The following is a 6267-nucleotide window of genomic DNA, read 5'->3' on the forward strand; positions in this document are numbered from 1 at the left end:
TAAAACTGAGGGCCAAATCAGGAATGAATTATATTATAAAAAAAGAGAAACATTCAGTGACGTTCAACTTCTAGAACTGGATATTAAAAGAATGTTTAAACCATTAGAAAACAGGGATGGGAGAAAAATGAGGTTTGAATGAGCAAAAGTCGGACTTGGCTTGAGATACGTTGCTCCACTGAGAATTAGCCAAGGAGAGGAAGAGCATGTCCTGAGGCAAGTATGAGTTTCTAAGCAGCTAAGCGGAAGTTAAGTGAGTGTAAGTAAGCAAAGAAGTAGCAGGGATGTACATCAAGTCCAACCTCATTATTCATGGATTCTCCGTGTGTAAATTCACCTACTTGCTGAAATTTATTTGCAATCCCCAAAATCAATACTTGGAGTGCTTTCACAACCATTTGTGAACATAAACAGAATAGCAAAACAATCTGAGTGTTGGTGGGGTCACCGAGAGGACATGACCACTAGTAGACCCTACAGCAGGACCCAGCAGTAGTAGGCCCCACCCCTTACCCTGTCCTTGGAATTTGCTTCCCACTGCAGTACGTAAAACTGAACCCCAATAAGGCCTCTATAGAACTTTAAGATTTGGGAGCTGGTGGAGCGATGTCTTACACCCCCCCAAGCTAATCCTCCTTTGTAAATCTCCTTGTTTGTTACACCTGCCACCTGCCCATCTGGAGGGGCCTGTACCTGTCTTGCACCTCTCTTTGCACCATGCATGTGGGAGCCGTTTTCAGATCTCACCTGGGAAGCTCTCGAGAGCATGAACCCACATTTGGCAAACCACCTTCTATGGGGAAATCCCTAAGCGGTGGGCATTGCTGGGTGTGGAGGGGTGGCCTGTGTGGTGGAAGCTTGTGGATATCGTGTGAGTATGAGGGTACCCCAGCTTCGGCTGCTTCAGTGTCCTCATTTGAGAGACTGTCTGAACACATTTTGAGAGAGAAGGACTGAGGAAGCAAAGACAGCAAAAATGGGGTGTTGTGGTGCTTGACAGAGAAAGAGGTGGATCCCTGAGACCTGCACCCCCTAAAATAGAGGAAAACAAAAGTATAGTCATGGCAGTTGGAGCCGGTTGGGCAGCCCCAGTTCAGGAAAGGCTCATGATGAGAGAATATACTCCTACTGAGCGTTAAAGCTGCCAAGTTCCAGCAAAATGCCAGGAAACCCCCCAGGTGTAGTTAGTGTGGCCATGGGACACAGGGGCAATACCATTTCTCTGAGCCACCCAGGAAGCAGAGAAAGTGAGCAACATCACCACCTTCCTGTCATCCAGTGACATCTGCTCGGTGCTCAGGAGTCCATGGAACGGAATATCTTCTAGATTGGATTATCCTGTCCCGCAGGGAGATGTTGGCCACTAAGAGGGAGCTCCCTGGACACATGGGACCCTGGAAACCCATAGGGAGGCACAACAAATTCTTAGGGAGCTGGGAATGAGAGAGGTCCCCGACACTGATGGTCCAAATGGAGCCATAGACACTGCAGGGATGGGAGACAAGATTCTCCAGTTCTTCCCCTAACACTTGGTATAGGATGTTGATACCATGCTGAGCTCAGTCATTGGATAAGATAGACAATTGATTATTGATTTGAGGGAAACTGATAAATCCTAGGAATGGGTATGAACTGTTACAGAGACTCGAGAAAGCGAGGAAGCTCAGAAAGCCAAAAGGCTATTTCAATCCACTATAAAGTGTTAGAGAAAAATAACCTTAAAGTAAATGCTGCTTGACCTCATTGCCGTCAAGCCCCTCACCTAAACGTATAGACTCAACTCAACACGGGTTGGTTGGCCTACGGAAAGCCTTGAAACCTAAACAATAGCTCCGATTGGCCTCACCTGGCCCTACCATCCCTGATGTCCTCTGCTCAGGAAGAGGTCTCAGGAATACAGCCCTATTCGGGAGGCATGCCTCCCGTGCCCCGGGGATAGGATTCAGACCAAAACTGCCTTGTAGGTGCGGGCCACTGGAGGTGTTTGAAGGCCGCATGTTGAACTCACTATTCTCTGGTCCTCCAGAAATAAACAAAAGGTGGCAGGTCTGGAGCCGGATGCACCGTAACATATAGTACCCCTCAGGAGTTTTTTGTCCACCTCAGTGCCATTGATGATTATGGAGGCAAGCAGTTATGGTCAGGGAGGTCCTTGGACACTGCAATTTGGACACTCCCTCACCTGAGATTATGAAGTTTTTATCTCTACTACCAAAGAATTTACTGGCCATGGATATCCTATAAGGTCAAACTCTGCACAAGGCTGTGTCCCATCCATTTGCCTGTGCCCAACCTTGCCACCACCTCAGGTACCTTGGCCGCGTTCCTAGGAAGTTATCATGCGGGGCTGGACTTAGCAAATGCCTTTTTTCAGTACACCCCCAGGAACTGAGTCACATTGATTTGCCTTCGTGGGGTGGGGAGGCAACAATGGACATTTAAAGGATGGTAGCTCAGGGCTTATCCCTGTTCTCCTTTCCCACATCAATAAAATGGGCCCATTACAATTGATGATATAATGTTTGCATGGGAGACTTGTATCTGCTGCAGAACACCCTGCAGGCTTTGCTGGAGCATCTATGAGAGGAAGGGAAGTGATGCACAAAAAAATTCAAAGCCCAGGCATGTCCATAAAGTTTTTGAAATTTGTCTGGTTGGATAAGACCAGCACTAGGGATCCCTGGGTGGCTCAGCAGTTTGGCGCCTGCCTTTGGCCTAGGGTGTGATCCTGGAGTCCCGGGATTGAGTCCCGTGTCAGGCTCCCAGCATGAAGTCTGCTTATCCCTCTGCCTGTGTCTCTGCCTCTCTCTCTCTATGTCTATCATAAATAAATCTAAAAAAAAAAAAAAATCTTTAAGACCTGCACTGCACCAGAAGCTGGGGTTGAAAGGGAGCAAGCTTATCCAAACCCTACAAATGTGAAAGAGGGACAAAACTTGGTAGGGATTTTGAGATTTTGGAGGACTTTTATTTTCCACCTGACACAGTGCCTCCATCTCTTATACCACCTGGTAAAGAAAGGGTGGTTGGATGCACTAACACAGGGACTGGGAATCAGGGGAGCAAACCATCTTCGAGAAGAGTAAAATACGAGTGAAGTAGATTAAAGCTCTAGGAATCTGCCAAGCAGGGCTGCCATTCAAGCTGGATACATCTGTGACTCTGGAAGGTGTAGGTCAGGCTCTGTGGCAGAGACTACTGAAGGAGAGAGTATCCCTGGGGTATTAGTCCCCACTCTGGAAGGAGGCAGAAACCCAATATACCCAAATAGGGTGACAGCTTCTAGCAATTATACAAAGCACTCTTCCACGTAGACCATCTCACAGAAGAACAGCATATCATGACAAGAACTTCCCTGCCTATTAAGGGGTGGGTTGAAAATATATTCCATTGACCCACCCATACCATGGCTCAAACCTCCATTTTGACTTACGTGACATGCCCCTCTGCAGCGGAGGAGCACCCTGTCCATCCGTTCCACTGTCTCTAGATCTGCTGATGCAAACAGCCCCTGTAGAGTATGTAGATCCTCCAGATGCCCCTGTCTGCATTCCTGTAGTGGCCACTGTGACTTGTGAGAAAGGAGCAAAAGAAATTCCTGCTATAGCCTAGTGTGCAGACGGGTCTAGTCTGGCAACCCACCAACAGGGACAGCAGTTGCCATTCAGCCCAGTACTGACTCCATCTGGATGGAAACAGAAAAGAATAGCCAGTGGGATGAGGTCAAGAGTGGTTCGACTGGTTATCCTTCATGAGCTTTGGCATTAACCCTTTGCACAGACAAGTAGGCTGTTCTAAAAGGCTTAACCCTAGGGCTTGGACAACAGGAAGCCAAGGGATGGAGGATCATGAATAAACCTCTGTGGGGTCAGGATACATTTGGGGCCATTTGGGTCCACTGGAAGAGTCTAAGGCTGTCCTTGCTGTCTTCCATGTCCCAGTTCATTAGACACCAATACCCCCTGGCAATCAGGAAGACATTGCCCAGCTTGGGTCTAAGCCTTAGCAACTGACACTTCAGTAGATACAGCAGATTGAGTATATAGAAGGACACATAGAACCAAGGGTGCTGGACTGCCCTTGACATACTGCGTCTTGGTTAATGCAATAACAGCATGTCCAGTGTGTTCTTTTTTTTTTTTTTTTTTTTTTCCCCAGGGGAAAGCGCGAACGCAGTCCCCCGCTACCACAAATTATGCAGTCGAGTTTCCCACATTTGGGGAAATCGCAGGGGTCAGCACATCCGGAGTGCAATGGATAAGCCTCGCCCTGGGAAAACCACCTTCGTGATCATGGTATCTCCCCTGCCAGGTAAGTATTGTCCAGTGTGTTCTAAACAATACCCAAGCCGAAGGAGTCTGGAACTATTCACCAAAGATTCAACTGGTGAAGGGTTGCCAACTTGGCAAAAACGTGAGGGTTTAAATATGCCCTGGTTTGTGCAGACACTGCCTCTGGTCTAACCCAATGTCATCCCTGTTGCTGTACAAACCAAGCTGCCACCATTAGGGGATTAGAGAAGCCAAGTACCATGTACAGATACTCTCATTGAATAGATAGTGATCACGGGGTCACATTTCAAAGGCCAGGATGTTCCAAACTGAGCAAAAGACATGACATTGAACCTTGAAACCAACTCCCCTATAACCCACAAGCAGCAGGATTAGTAGAGTGGAAAAATGGAATTTTAAAGCAGTAGATTGAATTACGAACAGGAAAAATCAACTTTGTTGGGTAGAGTACTGTCCGGGGCTTTAATACATTTGAATGATCACCCAGTAGAACCTGTTGCTCCATATGTCAGACTGGGGACCCTCGCTGAGACACCAGTAATGTAAAAGAATGGAAGTCACAGGAAAACTGTCATCCTGACTCTCACTGTAGATCAATATGCTAAGCTGCTGAAAACAACAAGCCCAATCACATCTTGGAGAGGAATAATCTACTGGAATTTGCAATGACACATCCTGCCATGATGAATGAATGAGTTTGTGCCCTGGGAGAGGGGGAACTACGCAGTAGTCACGAGGATCCCTGTGTCCTGCTGCAAACCAGACATGTTGAAATGTACTATGTCTAGAGTGGAACATGCATCCTTAAAAGGGGAAAAGTTGGTGGTCCTGTTCTGACATATCCCCCACCCTAAGTCTATTTTCTCACACTTGACAATGCTGCCTCCCTTGGGACAAATGTATGGTATGCATAACCTGGTCAAATTCCTAAAGTTGCAACCATATTAACATTTAGAGAGTATGCCATAAGTGTAATTCTTATAGAAGAGGGGAGGCCTCCCCATACAAGCTTCTACTAAATATCTGCCTTTTTTGACTTTAGAAATCTGTTGCATCTGTGGCCACAGGATGACATCTGATGGAAATATGTTTCCACAGTGTGCCCACTTATATGCCCAACAAAGAAGTTAGTCCAACTGTTGTTTTCTGTGGATAGCTTCCCCTCTCTAGCTCATCAGGATTGCCATGACAGCTCTCGCTCCTCCAAAGTAGGTAAGTATTGGAAGATCCTAATGCAGTACATTAAAGAACAATCTAAGACTAGTACTTTAATTCATCTGTTATTACCAATACGGATCCAGAAACCTGGACTGTGGCACACACTATCAATGATACAGTGCATGGGTATACTTTTCTGTCAATAAGCTATACTGGCAGCCCATCAAATTGCTGGCTGGAAATATTCTAGAAATGTTACCATCAGAGCCATGTGTGGGTATGTTCAGACTTGGGAATGGGTTTATGTGGCTTATTCCAGTTTATGGACATTTGAACAGCTGGGTACCCGTCTTGGGAACAGAAAAATCCCTCTCAATAGAACCAACCCAATTGTACCAGAAACAATAGAAAACACTGGAATTATGTGGCCATTGTGTCATATCAAGAGATAGTGACTCGTTGGCAGTTACTGGTCATACCACTGAGGTATTTATTGGGTAGCCTTGAATAGGACCCAGTAGTTATATTGCATAAATCCTTGGCCATGGTTTCCACCTGTTTGGTTGGGGTGTTATGCCTTGGATTTCCCCCTGGCTACAAGGGATAATCTTATCTAGTGCACATAGAAACCCTTACTAAATTCACCCAGTAAGTCTTAAATGATAGTTGACAATGCCCATCCTTGCTGAACACTGAAATGTCTCTTATGAGAAAAGCTACCCTTCAAAATAGAATGGCGTTAGATATAATTACTGTCTCATAAGGAGTTACCTATATCATTATCCACACAGAATGTTGTATGTTCATATGTGATGAG

The 6267-nt window shown here is 46.0% G+C and overlaps 1 non-coding gene across 1 annotated transcript; it reads right to left on the minus strand.

Moving 5' to 3' along the window:
- Positions 1–4155: 4155 nt before the first annotated feature.
- Positions 4156–4319, minus strand: LOC119864356. Its single transcript, XR_005373734.1, has one exon. It is a non-coding gene; the product is annotated as a U1 spliceosomal RNA (small nuclear RNA).
- Positions 4320–6267: the final 1948 nt, after the last annotated feature.

The sequence above is a fragment of the Canis lupus genome, chromosome 18 (genome assembly GCF_011100685.1).
Source record: "Canis lupus familiaris isolate Mischka breed German Shepherd chromosome 18, alternate assembly UU_Cfam_GSD_1.0, whole genome shotgun sequence".
Classification (NCBI taxonomy): Eukaryota; Metazoa; Chordata; class Mammalia; order Carnivora; family Canidae; genus Canis; species Canis lupus.